This window comes from Hordeum vulgare, chromosome 6H (assembly GCF_904849725.1).
Source record: "Hordeum vulgare subsp. vulgare chromosome 6H, MorexV3_pseudomolecules_assembly, whole genome shotgun sequence".
NCBI classification, from domain to species: domain Eukaryota; kingdom Viridiplantae; phylum Streptophyta; class Magnoliopsida; order Poales; family Poaceae; genus Hordeum; species Hordeum vulgare.
The window spans coordinates 373,448,227-373,464,513 of record NC_058523.1 but is presented as its reverse complement, the minus strand read 5'-3'; positions in this window follow the sequence as shown (position 1 = coordinate 373,464,513).

Sequence of the window (16,287 nt, the reverse complement as noted above, 5' to 3'; positions counted from 1 at the left end):
ATGTGATAAACCAACAATATTAACAAGTGGCAAATTAAAACCAACAAGAGATAATTAATGGACCATATAGAATTTGAATTTCTCATGAGTAAGACATACCACATAGAAACTAGATAATCTTGAAATATCAATACTAAGTGGTATTCCCCATGTATACACATTTATAGGATTGTGAGGTGTGCAAAGCACATCACTCCCCCACAATGGGATAATCCATTAATATCTCACAAGAGCCAACAAAGATACAAACCAGATGCAAAAAGGCTCAATACAAGACTCACATGTAAATGATATGCAAACCAACATTCACATACTTGATTACTCAAGATAAGCAAGTTGGAAGCACAACATATAAAAACGCATGCAAGGTACAAAACCACAACATGCAAAGGGGCCAGCAACTAACAATGTAAATAGTTTAGGTACAAGTTACCGTAAGGAGGCACATTGGATATAAGATAGAAACTCGATAATCCAAATGACTTGGCTTGAGATAATATGAATGATGAAGACCCCTTAATTATTCATTATGTATCCAAGTCTCTAATGTCCTCCACAAACACCTATTGATCAAGTTTGAGCTTGTTGGTCCCCAACCACGTTGGGTCCTAAGAGGTTAGTCACAATAGGCTTGGCAACCCAAACGGTACTTTTCTTGACACCACTTTGAGTACCAACAAACTTGGCAAACACATTGCCAACCTTATCCTTCCCAAGTGAATAGATATCATCAATAATGCTTGGGTTGGATAAATTACCTCTCGTGCAAGAAGAAGCAAAGTGACCCTTCTCACGACATAAGTAGCAACATCTACCCTTTAATTTCTTCCCTATTGATTTCTCAACATGAGGAGTGTTGGCTTGGGTCTTCTTGGGAAGGGGCCTTTCTTCAACTTGTAGTTGAGTATGTGAGTGCACTTGTGGACTCTTCCCTTGTTGCTTGTGACTTTGGGGCTTCTTCTTTAGTGGACAAGATCTAACATGGTGCCCTTCAATTTTGCACTTGAAGCAAATAATCTTGGCCGAATTCTTGACCTGTTCTTGGCCCTTCTTCTTAAAGATTTTGGACTTATTCTTCTTGTTGGAGTTGAATCCAAGTCCATATTTGTCATTTGGGGATATTTTCCCACACAAGACATTGTTGAGTGTGGACATTCCTTCATGACTCTTTTCCAAGTCTTTCTTCAAGGAAGTGACTTGGGCCTTGAGCTCTTTGATTTCCTCTACATGGTTAGTATCAACACAAGTACTAGAGGAAGTCTAAGATTCATTGTTAGAGCAACAAGGCATGGAAAGTAATTCATCACAAGATGTAGCAACATTGTGAGTAGATGAATTACGAGGACTAGCACATGGCAATATAGCTTTTTGACTAGAAGTAGTGCTAATGTCCACATGAGGCTCACTCGATGTTACCTTGGTAGTAATAGCCTCATGAGCTAATTTTAGCACATTATGGGATACTAGAAGATCATCATGAGAGATTGTGAGCATTACATGACTTTCTTCCAATTTCCCATAATTGCTAGATAGCAACTCGAGTTGAGCCCTTAGCTCAACATTCTCCTTTAAAATGGATGCTTCACAAGAAGTAGAATTAGTAGCACAAGCATCATTATTAACAATAAGAGGAGAAGGCAACTTGGCAAGCTCTTTAGCATATGAAGCTTCAAGTTGAGCATGAGACTCGGTGAGTTTGATGAGCGAACTCTTAATAGCCTTTGAGCCATTTTCGAGGTGCTCATAGTCCTCAATGAGTTTAGCATGTGCAACTTCAAGCTTATCGTTTTTAGTTCTAAAATCATTAGCCACCTCGAGAGCTCTATCATGGGATTCCTTTAATATAGATAATTCTATAGCAAAGGTTTCCTCAAGAAATTCCTTGGTGGTTTGTTCATTTTCAAGAGCTTGAGATAGCTCCGCGATCTCGTTAGCGTATTCACGCTCATGACCTTCCATTGTCTCAGTGGTGGCCTCATGCTCCTCTAGATGAGCTTCCAACTCATCAATGTATTTCTTGCCCTCAGTGGCAATAGACATGATTTCCAAGAAGTTGGAACAAGCAAGTTTATTCTTATAAAGAGATTTAAAAATCATTTCACCCTTAATTTTTAAGGATGCAATATCATCACTCTCTTCATCATTATTCTCATCCCCATTATCATCAACATCATCATCATGAGATATATTGGGATTCAAAGTAGGAGATACCTTTGAAGCCTTAGCCATAAGGCAAAAGTGAGTCACAATAGATGATGATGTAGGATCCCTTGAAGCATCATTCAAGGCCACATCTTGTTCCATGGAGTGATGAATTTCATCTACATTGTTAGCACAACAACTCGAGGAAATATATACATTATTATCATGGCAACAAGATATAGGAAGCATATCATCATGAGATTTAGTCAAGCAGTTTTTACATGATATGCAAGGACTATCAACACAAGCATGTAAAACATTTAGAGTGCTCGAAGTGTTAATGCCCAAAGATGAAGCATTGAATAATATAGTGATGAAGGATCATCAACAATAAACCCACTATCATCGTTGCAATGATCACCATTACTCACCATATCATTACCTTGTGGCAATCCACATGTAGGTGAAGTAGATGAAGTAGAGAAGACCACACGACCGGAGGTGGAGGGATAACAATCATTCCCACAAATCTTGGACATACCATATTTATCTTGAAGCTTTTTCCACAACTCATGAGCATCCCGGAATGGCATGAGTTGAAATATAACTACATTGCTCAAAGCATCAAAAAGCACATTAGAAGCTTGAGCATTGAGATAAGAGTTTTTCTCATCCTATAAAGATATATTTTGAGAATACTTTGGAGGATAAAAACCCATATCTACAATTCGCTCTAAATTTGGGTCCAAGACCCGAAAGTGATTAAGCATGTGAATTACCCAAACATCAAAATTTGTGCCATCGAAACTAAGAGTGTTAGTGAATCCTAAACCCCTAGTCGGCATCCTTACTCTCTAGGTGGTTAAACCTAATAAAGAGAGACCTAGCTCTGATACCAATTGAAAGGACGTGGATGTCGCCTAGAGGGGGGGTGAATAGGCGCTTTAAAATAAATACGGTTTAGGCTTGAACAAATGCGGAATAAAACTAACGTTTAATTTGTCAAGCACAAAACCTACAACAACTAGGCTCACCTATGTGCACCAACAACTTATGATAAGCAAGATAAACAACTAAGTGATAGCAAGATATATGATAATAAACAATATGGCTATCACAAAGTAAAGTGCATAAGTAAAGGGTTCGGGTAAGAAATAACCAAGGCACGCGGAGACGATGATGTATCCCGAAGTTCACACCCTTGCAGATGCTAATCTCCGTTGGAGCGGTGTGGAGGCACAATTCTCCCCAAGATGCCACTAAGGCCACCGTAATCTCCTCATGCTCTTGTACAATGCAAGATGCCGTGATTCCACTAAGGGACCCTTGAGGGCGGTCACCGAACCCGTACAAATGGCAAACCTTGGGGGCGGTCACCGATACCCGTACAAATTGCTCGGGGCCATCTCCACAACCTAATTGGAGACCCCGACGCTTGCCCGGAGCTTTACACCACAATGGTTGAGCTCCGAGACACCACCAAGCTTCGAGGACGCCAAAGCATCCACGAAGAACAATATCTAGGGTACTAAGTACCAAAGGTAATAAGCTTCTCAAACTTCACTTCCACGTATCACCGTGGAGAACTCAAACGATGCAACTAATGCAATGGCAAGGGCACATGGAGTGCCCAAGTCCTTCTCTCCCAAATCCCACCAAAGCAACTAATGCTAGGGAGGAAAATGAGAGGAAGAACGAAGAAGAACACGAAGAACTCCAAGATCTAGACCCAAGGGGTTCCCCTCACTTAGAGGAGAAAGTGATTGGTGGAAATGTGGATCTAGATCTCCTCTCTCTTTTCCCTCAAGAACTAGCAAGAATCATTGAAGGTATTGAGAGTTAGCAAGCTCGAAGAAGGTCAACAATGGGGGAAGAACACGAACTAACGAGATAAGGTTCAATGGGGAAGAAGACCCTCTTTTATAGGTGGGGAAAAATCCAACCGTTAAGCCTCACAGCCCGCACAGAGTGGTACTACCGCTCATGGAGTGGTACTACCGTTCGGTAGGTTCACCAACCATGATGAGGCCAAAAAGTATGCAAAAAACAGTCCGACTTACCTCTCCGGGGGCGGTACTACCGTTGGCACAAGGAGCGGTACTACCGCTGGATACTCAAACTGTTGTAACTTTCGCATACGGACTCTGAATTCAACGAAACCAAGTTTGTTGGAAAGCTAACGACATGGGCTAACACAATCTTGATAGAAATATCAATAATAAGCAAGTGAGAAAAGTCCCATAAGAAAATGGTGAGAACCCTTCTTGGAATAAGACCGATAAAAACTCCCAACATCGAAAACATCATAGAAGATGCATATGGACTCCGTTTTCGATGAACTCGAGCTTGTCATGAAGATGAACATAAGCTCTAAAACTCACAAAGAGAAACACCAAAAAAGAACCAATAAGTATGATGCAAGTATGCAAATGGTTTGAGCTCTCAACGAACGATACGATCAAGCTACTCACTTGAGAGCCCCCCTTAACAATACGACAATCTATCCTAGAACAGAAAACCTATCAAGGGCAAACCTATACCTTGAGCCTCGTCATCTTGAGCTAGATGACGATGATCTTGGCTTCCTCAAGATGGACCACCTTTCTTGATTGCGTTGGCTTGATGAAGACTAGTTGATTGCTCCCATACACACTATGGGTGAGCCGCTCTTCAACATATCTTCACAAGTCCATTGCCACCACAATGGACGGCAAGCATCAAGCATGATATATTCATGCTGATCCACTTGAACTTGCACATCACATTCTTGATGACGATCACCACTTGACGTCATCCTTCATGGGTTGTATGAGATCTTCCTTTTGACGCAAGCCCATGGAAGCACACCTAACCCCCACATAGAAATCTCACAAAGACCATGGGTTAGTACACAAACACGTAATGGACAATGCTTACCATATCATGGGATCACTTGATCCCTCTCGGTACATCTTGTACGCTTTGTGTGTTGATCATCTTGGTTTACTCTTTGTCTGAGATCTTGATCAACCTTGTGTCTCTATGACCATTTTTTGGATAATACCTTGAATACCATCTTGGTCATCATATAAACTCCTTGAACCCAACAGATGGACTTCAAGAAGTGTCTATGGACAAATCCTATAAATATAACTTAAGGCAACCATTAGTCCATAGGAATTGTCATCAATTACCAAAACCACATATGGAGATATATGATCTAAGAGCATGTGCGGACAAATCGTGTGCATCGATCATTTCAGATAATTCATGTCTAAGCACAAGACAATTCGGTGCCCCTCGGAGTCTTTCAACGGCAGTTGCTTTCTACGTTTCTCTTTGGTGGATTTGAGTCGTAGGAAATCCGTACTATTAAGAGGGGGTCCGCTTTGGAAAGGTTAGGGTGGAATCAAGACATACACATTCCTATTGCACCACATTTCCCTTGCTTTAATGGAGCTCCAGCATGATTGTCCTCGTCTGTGCAAAAGTACCTGTGGTAGTACCGCTGGTGCCAGCGGTAGTACCGCTCTATGGGCAGTAGTAATTTTTTACTACCGCTCCCTCGGACTTTTTTCGCAACTTCAGCCTCTGCGGTGGTAGGCACGGTAGTAATTTTTTACTACCATGGTTGGTGAACCTACCATGCGGTAATACCGCTCCTAGAAGTGGTAGTACCGCTCTGCTCGGGCTGTGAGTGGGGGGTAACGGTTGGATTCTTTCCCCCACTATATAAAGGGGTCTTCTTCCTCTAGAAGGTTACCTCTTACCTCCCCAAGCTCCATTGTTGCTCCAAAGCTCATTTCCGCCCTATATCTCTCCCTAGCCAATCAAACTTGTGGATTTCCTAGGGATTGGTTGAGAAGGCGCTGATCTACACTTCCACCAAGAGATATTTGATTCTCCCCCCCCCCCACTAATCCCTTGCGGATCTTGTTACTCTTGGGTGTTTGAGCACCCTAGACGGTTGAGGTCACCTCGGAGCCACATTCCATTGTGGTGAAGCTTTGTGGTCTTGTTGGGAGCCTCCAAGCTTTGTGTGGAGATTACCCCAACCTTGTTTGTAAAGGTCCGGTCACCGCCTTCAAGGGCACCACTAGTGGAATCACAGCATCTCACATTGTGTGAGGGCGTGAGGAGAATACGGTGGCCCTAGTGGCTTCTTGGGGAGCATTGTGCCTCCACACCGCTCCAACGGAGACGTACTTCCTGTCAATGGGAAGGAACTTCGGTAACACATCCTCGTCTCCACCGGTTCCACTTGTGGTTATTTTTTACCTTTACTTTGTCCTTATTTTTGTTGTGGTGTATTCCTTGCTTGCATTAGTAGTTGTTGTTGTTAGCATCATATAGGTTGCTCACCTAGTTTATCTTTCTAGAGAACCTTTTGTTGCTAACCCTAATTTGTTAAAAATTGCCTATTCATCCCCCCCCCCCTCTAGTCAACCATATCGATCCTTTCACATTCTTAGGGGAGAAAGTTCTTAATTCTCTTGTAGACATATCTATCATCAAATCCTATTTTTAATATGTCTTTAATATCTTGGTAGTTTTGAAGCTCTTTGCATCTTTACAATAGTATACTCTTGTGTTATCTAACAAATGATTTCTCAAGTGTACTTCTACTGCTAAGATGCTCAAGATCCTCAAGGTAAGTATATGCATCATACCTTTGTTCATGATGATCTCTTGTTCTTGCACATATTGTTTGCAAGAGTGAGTCTTGAACATGGAAATCATTCATTCATATCTGTTTGATGCATATAGCCAAGAATTATATGGCTTGTCTTGTCCTTTCTACTTTATGTGTGCCCATGCATTCCAAAGCAACTATCCATTAAGGAGGGACTACACACATTCAGGGGGAGCTTGTACTAGTCATGTGTCTTTCAAAGCTATCATATTCTAATGCATGTCTTTATTTGAAGCTTTGATTGTATGTTGTATTCAATTACCAAAAAGGGGGAGATTGAAAGCACATATGCTCCCTTGGTGGTTTTGATAATTCATGACAACATACATTGTCTCTTGGACTAACACTTCTACCCAGTATATTTCAGGAATAGTCCATAGAGAGCATTGGCTAAAGGCTTTTGTGGTGATGGCCCCTTGATGCAAGAAAGGAATAGGATTGCCTCAAGATTCAAGCTAGAAGACTCTTCATTTTATGTTTGTGAGAAATCACATTTGAGTCCATAGGAAATCCAATACTATTAAAAGGGGTGAGGTATTAAACTGAACTGGTTGCTCAAGTGCTCAAAGTTAGCCACCAAAATACTCACTCATTTTTCCCACATAACCATTTTGTCCAAAACATCATACTCAAAATCGGTGCCACCAACTTTCCCATTTCGGCCTCACCGAGTTTGATCTCAGACAGAACCCTAGCCATTCCCACCAAATCAGTGCAACCGAAACCATGTCGGTGCTACTGAGTTTGGGTGACCAACATTATGTTACCTCGGTACACAAAATCGGAATTTCTGAGTTTGAGTATCGGTGTCACCGAGTTTGGTCATATGACCGTTAGCCACCTTTTTGGTGCCACCGAGTTTCATATATCGGTTCCACCGAGATTCAAAAGTTGTTGCCTTTAGTACAAGTCGGTACCACCGAGTTTATGACTTCGGTGTCACCGAGTTCGCCACTTTAGGTGTAACGGTTGGATTTTGGGTGTTGCCTATATATACCCCTTCACCCACCTACCATTCGTGGGAGAAGCACTAGGAACACACACACACTTCATTGCCAGATCCATTTTCTGAGAGAGAGCCACCTACTCATGTGTTGAGACCAAGATATTCCATTCCAATCATTTGAAACTTGATCTCTAGCCTCCCCAAGTTGATTTCCACCAAATCAATCTATCCTACCCATGCCTATTCTGTGAGAGAGAGATTTTGTGTTGAGGGGACTATATTTAGAAGCACAAGAGCAAGGACTTCATCGTTCTACCACATATATTACCTTTTGGAGGGTGGTGCCTCCTAGATTGGTTAGGTGTCACTTGGGAGCCTCCTACTTCGTGTTGTGGAGTTGAACCAAGATTTTTGTAAGGGAAAGGAGATCGCCTACTTCCTGAAGATCTACCATGAGGAAGGCTAATCCTTCGTGGATGGAAGCCGTGGTGGAATAGACAAGGCCGCTTCTTCGTGGACCCTTCGTGGGTGGAGCCCTCCATGGACTCTCGTGGCCGTTACCCTCCGTGGGCTGAAGTCCCCACTTACATGGACATATGATAGCGCCACCTATCGGAACCATGCCAAAAATCACCGTGTCAACCTCTCTGTATTTGATCTCCTAAACTCTACTCCTTTACATGTGAAAAGTCTTTGCCTTTCCGCTGCCATATATGTTGACTAGCATGTGTAGGGTGTACTAGACTTGTTAGTATTGCTGAAATTCTGCTCTCCATAAGATTTGGTGAGGCTATGATTTTTTATCTTGACAAGTAGTCTATTCACCCCCCCCCCCTCTAGACACACCTTCTTTCGATCCTACACCATGCTCTTCAACGTTTGCCCGTACCCCCCCCCCCTCGCGCACCTTGATGGTGACGTATTGTACTTTGAACTTATCCTCGTCATTGATGATCATTCAACAATGAGTGAGATTGAAAGACTTGCCCTCATAATGGACCTTGGATGCTTCCAAAGCTTGGAAGGCCGACAAATGGATAAATGGACAAGCAAGCTACACGACAATCAAATAAGGAAGCATGTCGGCCATACCATGTCTTTCATGTCGATGCCACTCACGAGACGGGCCTTGATGCTCTCAAGGGCGGAACAAAACTTGTTGCACTCTTGTTGTATCATCCTCCAACGCTTACCAAGCGAGACCCACCTACACTTGCTCCCCATTTGGTATGGTTTAAACTTCTTGCGCTCATGAAACTCGCGATGCACTCTTTTACCAAAATGCCAACGCCTTTTGCTCGGAGCCTATCTTGGGTCTTGGCCAATGTCTCTTAAACATTCACAAAGAAGTCTGGCCTTATTTTATGTGTATTCTTTGGTTCGCTTGCTCTTCCCCTTCTTCTTTGCATTGGCTTATGCGGGGAGGTCATCGAACAATGGCTCTCCATTGATGTCCACTTCATCATCCTCTTTGTCAAGGCCATAATCTTTCGGAAACTCGTGATCTAGCAGGAAAGAGGTCCCCAAGCCGAGTTGGTCCTCCATGAGGGGGTCGGACATGTCTTCACCAAATAAGTACCCCATGCCATCGTGCCCGCCCACGAAGGGGGTGCGACCATCTTGGCTTTGCGTCTTGTCGGGATCGAAGGGAATGTCACTGTCACCGCCTTCATAGATAAGGCTCTCCATGAACACGCGGTTGTCCTCGTCTTTCGCAGCCAACATTCTATCGAACAGGTTGTGGGCATTCCCCGTGACGTCACTCAGGAGCTCGTGGGGCCATGTGCGCGCACCTCCGGAGGACGATCCACCACCCACAGGCATCGCGTTAAGACCGATGCCCGCGGCCGCTGGCTTGGCAAGCACGATCACGCTCACCTCTGGTGAACCGGATCCCATAGAGTTGGACAAACGGGAGGTTTGCGGGTAGTGTCGCTGGAAGCCGTGAGCTTGCGGCGTGATGGACATGCGGGGCGTCAACGGCAGTGATGAGCCAGTGATGGCCGCGGCCATAGCGACAGCGACAAGCCCGTGCTGGCCGAGGTTTATCCCCAGCATCATCAGGGTCTGTGTCGGGGCCTCGTGGACGAGTTGTCTGGTCTTCGCGGCTTCGACCTCTCGATATACGATGACAGCGATGTTGGACGTAGTCGTTCCTCGCTTCTTGGTCATGTTGGTGGTTCTACCTCTTCAACGATTGGAGGGCGTGCTGCTCAGGCGTCAGAACCTTCTTCTGTTTGGTCAACGGCAGCCATTTGTGTGCGCCCTTGGTAGAGACGGGGCCGAGGGAGGCGAGGCCGATGACGACGTTGAGGGTCATCGTGTCATCCTCTTCAACGATTGGAGGGCGTGCTGCTCACGCGTCACAACCTTCTTTTGTTTGGTCGGTGGGGCCATTTATGTGTGCCCTTGGTAGAGACGGGGCAGAGGGAGGCGAGGCCGATGACGACGTTGAGGGTCGTCGCGTCGTCGTACATGACACGCACGCGAGTGGCTGGGAGGTTTATGGGAATTTGGAGGGAAATGGTGACATCATTCCACCAACGGACAGGCCAGGAGAAGGAGAAGGGCGGGCGACACGGAGGTTCATATCGCGTCCACACCGACGCAAATCCAGCCTAAATTTGAGTTTCAAATGGATCATCTGAGTTTAAAATGGATCACGAGTGGATAAAAAACGTAACGAAATGTGTCGCCCAATTGGAGTTGCTCATGAAGAGACCACACTCATGTGTTGCTGTTGTTGTGTTGGACCACATACTGGTCATCGACTGTACAAGCACATGCAAGGCCAGAACATTGAAGCATGAAACTAGAAGCGACACCTCGACATGGACAATACTGCAACAATAATTCAAGATTTATCTGGGTCAAGAGAGTCCGTTCAATCGGCAGTATAGCAAGAGACCAAGAGAGAAGATAGCCGGAGCATAGAGTGGAGTGGTCTGAAAGGTTAGCATGACCATCGTATCAGTTTCACTCAACCCCCAACAGACAGGAAACAGGCTCCTATAGATTTCCAAATTCTAATTTATCAACTTATATTCATAATGCCCATTTTAGTACTGCGTACTTTTCATCCTCCTTTAGACATTTACGACTTCCACAAAGATGCAAGCTGCAAGTAATTGCCCATTTATGATTGGCAAGCTCTAGGCATCAGTCTACACACGTTTAGCATCCATCAGACTGCCTATGCGTCGTTGGATGCGGGTCATGGGATTCCTCAGATTATATTTGATGTCCTGCTTCCTGAGGCTTTTAATGCCTGTAATTAAGCGGTTGGGCATACGTAATAAGTGGCCCTGAACGCACGCCCTGGACATACGCTTCCTCCCGCAGGAGAACAGTTCCTCTCCCTGTGTCTTCTCCATTCAGATTTGTGGCGCGAATGCTTCCATCGAGAGACAAGTGGCTGCAAAAATGGCGCACCTAAGACGAGATATTGAGTATGGAGGGATATCGGATGCAATCTGGCGGCATGGATTGGGTAGTACGACAGGTTCGGGAGGCATTTGGGGTGCTGCTGCTTCGAGTAATCAGACGAACATAAATCCTCCTATGGTGAATATTGGAGATTATGATGTAAAATGAACACCTTGATACATGTTCGCAGTTTTTAGCTTTCTTTTTTCTGATGCTTGTTGTAGTTTTGATGTGTACTGGTAGTATGATGCATGATTTGGCTGGTCTTTTACACACCATGGGGGATTGCTGATGAATCTGTAGGATAAATGTGAGAGAACGGAGTTAGAAGCACGGTTTGTTGCCCTTCGATACATTATACTTTGCCGCTGGAAGCTTAGATTGTACTGTCATGGGCTGTGTTCAGACTATGCCGTGATATGTTTAGCACCGTATATGTCTAGATACATTTAGATATGGTCTGTGTTCAGATATTTTCAAATTTTGCCCATTGTTTTGGCTGTACAATTTAATGTGTGCAATGATGATGCTAAAAAATATGCTTCATTGTAGGATGAAACCATGGAGGACATTGAAGGGGGAACATATATTTCATTTGCTGATGATGCAACAACTACTCGACCAGATGCGCCATATGTTGGATTCGTCTTCGACACCATTGAGGAAGCACAAATGGTGTATAATAGCTATGCTAAGAAGCTGGGTTTTGGCACTAGGATATGTTACACTAACAGGACTCAGAAGAAGGGGTGTAACCACATAATCAGGAGAGAGTTCGAGTGTGTTCATGCAGGAGGGGAAAACACCCAAGATGGAGGAAAACAAGTTGTGTGTGATCCTGAGTGGTATGAAGCAGTAGAAGAAAATGTCACTGCATCAAGGAAGGAACCAGATTTTGGCAATAAAAAACGTGTAGCACAGCGGAAGAGAAACAGGGTGAATACACATGGATGCAGAGCACGGCTAGCAGTGGTGTTGAGGGATGGAAAATGGGAAGTAACTGTTTTTGAGGAGCAACATACACACCCAATGATGAGTAGGGGGAATGACAAGGTTTTACAGATCTCATAGGAAGGTACCGTATGAGGACTACATGTTTCTGAAGACATTGCATAATCGGAACATACCAACAGCGTTGATCATGGCAACGCTTGGAGACTTGCATGGGGAACTTGGCAACCTTCCGTACACTGCCAGAGATGTTGCAAACATTAGAACTAAGTTGACAAATGAGGTGTCTTTGAATGATATGGCGAAAACGATGGAGTATTTTGAGAAGCTTCATGCAGAGAGTCCGCGTTTCTTTTATGCGAAGCTGGAAGATGAGAATAAAGCAGTGAGGGCACTATTCTGGGTTGATGGAAGGACCCGGGAGGCATACAAAAAATTCAAAGATTGTGTGTTCTTTGACACTACGTTTTGTAAGAACAGGTATGATATGCCGTTTGCACCAACCATTGGAATAAACAACCACATGCAAACCATAATGTCTGGATGTGCGTTGCTTCCAGATGAAAAAATTGAGACATTCAAGTGGGTTTTTGAGAAGTGAATGGATGCAATGGGGCATGATGTCACGCCCAAGATTCGACCCTATCCTCAATTTGGCACGAAGACCTCGTCAGGGATAGAAGCGCATCTCGAAGTGTCGCAAGAATGGATATCTTTACAAGTACATGTACTGAAAAGAAGAGATATATATAGAGTTGGCTTACACTCACCACAAGCTACATCAGAGTCACATCAGTACATTACGTAATCATCAAGAGTAAGAGCAGGCTCCGACTACGGACGAAAACAAACGACAAAAGAAGAACGACGTCCATCCTTGCTATCCCAGGCTGCCGGCCTGGAACCCATCCTAGATCGATGAAGAAGATGAAGAAGAAGCAACTCCAAATGAACAATCAACGCGCTCGCATCAAGTAACCTTTACATGTACCTGCAACTGGTGTTGTAGTAATCTGTGAGCCACAGGGGACTCAGCAATCTCATTTCCAAAGGTATCAAGACTAGCAAAGCTTAATGGGTGAGGCATGGTTAAGTGGTGAGGTTGCAGCAGTGGCTAAGCACATATTTGGTGGCTAATCTAACGAGTACAAGAAATAAGAGGGGGAAGATCTACGCATAACGGACGTGACTACTGATGATCAAATGAATGATCTTGAACACCTACCTATGTCATACATAACCCCACCGTGTCCTCGATCGGAGAAGGAACTCGCGAAAGAGACAGTCACAGTTACGCACACAGTTGGCATATTTTAATTAAGTTGACTTCAAGTTATCTAGAACCAGTGTTAAACAAAGCTTCCACGTTGCCACATAACCGCGGGCATGGCTTTCCGAAAGATTTAACCCTGCAGGGGTGCTCCAACTAGTCCATCACAAGTTACCACAAGCCGCATAGAAATCCTCAATCACGAAGCTCGCGATCTCATCGGATTCCCTAGTGGAAAACATCAATTCTGAGATTACCCAAAGCATCACCGGTATCCCGATGCACAAGATATTTCGTCAAAGGTAAAACTAATCCAGCAAGGCCGCCCGACGTGTCGACGATCCCGATAGGAGTCGCGTACCTCGTTCTCAGGACACGACGGATGAGCGATGGTTACCACGCCAAACGCCGAGTTGCCCCGGGTAGCATTAATAAGCTGCTCTGTTTTGGACCAACACTCATGAGGAGCACTGGCCCGGGGGTTGATTAAATTATCCTCGGGGTCCGGAAAATCCCTATGCAATTTTATTAGGTGATAGGCAAATGTAGTACCGATGTTGGGCCTTGTCAGACCAGCTTTAATCTAAAACGAATTATCAAGGGGGTCCCCATAACAACCCCGGTCGTGTTAGGAGCGCTCATTTATGGAACATAACACCGGTAACCGGAAACTAAGGGGGCAAAGGTGGAACAAAACACCAGGCTAGAAAGGCCGAGCCTTCCACCTTGTACCAAGTATATAGGTGAATTAAATTAAATAGCATTAATATGGTGATATAAGAAGGAACCCATGTTATCACATGGAAGCAACTGCACCTGCAACTAGCAACGCTATCAACAGGGTTAAGCAAGCAGTAACATAGCCAATCAGCGGTTTGCTAGGTTGAACAGGTTGAAGGTTTTCATGGCATTGTTGAGAGGCTAATCTTTAACGTGTGGTAGGCAACGAGACATAACGATAGCATCGAAATAACTAGCATGGCAATGATAGTAATGGTATCTGGGGAAATGGTCATCTTGCCTGAGATCCCGCTTGGAAGAAGAACAACTCCGTGAAGTCGGCGAACCAACGTGGTCGAACGGGTCCTCACATTCCGACACGCTTGCGGAACTCTATCGAGACGGAGCAAAACGGAAACAAACATCAACACAGATATTCACCACACGATGCACAACATGATGCATACCCTAATATGATGCATGATCAGTTCATCGATGCACGGGATGGCATGGCAATTCACCTCACGCAAACACTACATATTAAGTGAAGCTCGATATGCAACGAGTTGCATATCGACGAAACTCCACGATTAATTATTTAATCCACTCCCGATTATTTACACCGCAATATTTAATTGTTGTTAACATGGCAAGGGTGAAGCGTTGATTCTACCTGACATACTAGTCGATAGCACGCGGGACTTAGAACGGAGCTACGGCACAAGAGACATGCAACACAAGATTATATGCCATGAATGCGTTATGCATGCAAGTTCATCAACACCACGGCAAGAAGAGAAAGAAACATGTGTCGCCACGGCGAGCGAGAGGGAACCATGGCGGCAAGACGGAAACGATGCCACGGCAACGTTCCTATCCCGATAACTCGTCGAGATATCGTGCCAATGAATAGGGAGCGTGTGCGGGAACGCTACTTAAAGATGGGGTGATCCCGGTTACCGGGTTCCCATGTGTCGGGGCTCAACGAGAGGAACACGTGCAACGACAACATAAGGCGCAAAGATAAACATCTCATACATCACATGAATACGGTCCTCGGCACGTCTCATCGGTATACCTTCGAAGCGTGCATATCGGAGCGTTTCGGTTCGGTGAAGGAGTACAACGGTCGTCGTGGTCGTCGTGGAAGTAGTCGTACATGTTCTCGTCGACGGTAGTCGTTCGCTCGGCATCGAGGTTCTCGGGTTGTAACAACTCTCCTACACTACAAGAGGATCTCGCCCCGAGATCCAAGAATGAAAGGGGGAGAGGGTGAGAAAGAACACGAGGTAAAAACTTAGTCGCTTCTTTGACAACCGAGTGAAACCAACGATCCTTGAAAGTTGCAAAGAGATGAGGACTGATATGAGCAACAAGCAAGAATTCACGGAAAATTTCGGCAGCACTTCGGTAGGAAAATGGGACAAAAAATTCGAAAAGAAGAGAGAATTAGACAGAATTCACAACAAACAAGTAAATAGAACAAGGGAACACCATGATCTTGATAGAACAACATGATTGACCCAAAAGAGGAACAACACAATGCCTCCGAAACAATAGAATAGGAACTAGCTCATACGGAAGAAGAGAATGGAGAAAAGAATGACAACTATCACCGCAATAGAATTGAAGAGCCTCCGGACAGAGAATTGATGTAGTAGTTGGAAAACCTACAACGCAAAGAACAAGATAGTAGTGGGCTTATGAAAATCATCTCAACAAATATGAGGTGACCACCAACCACTGAAAGAAACAAGGATTGATTGAGAGAAACAAGATACGAACAATTTCTTACACCAAAAGGATACATTGAGAACTTGGATTAATGACAAGCACCATGATAGCAACAATCCATAGGAAAAGCTATAGGTGAAATCCAAACCAAGATAGCTCAATGGAGAAATCATGGGTTGCAAATATCTCATGATCATAGAATTGGTGGGTTTAATTGTCTCATACTTGAATGGAAATCTCTTCGAGGCTCCTACACTAACAAGAATGCTATAATATCACCTCAAAGGATAAAGGAAGAACAATTGCACATATAAATGCAAGAGAAAGGGTACTTGAGATTCTCCAACAAGAATCTTGAAGAACACTTGAGAACGAATTGAAACCTAGATGAACCACCATGAAGGGCCACCGTATACAAATGAATGA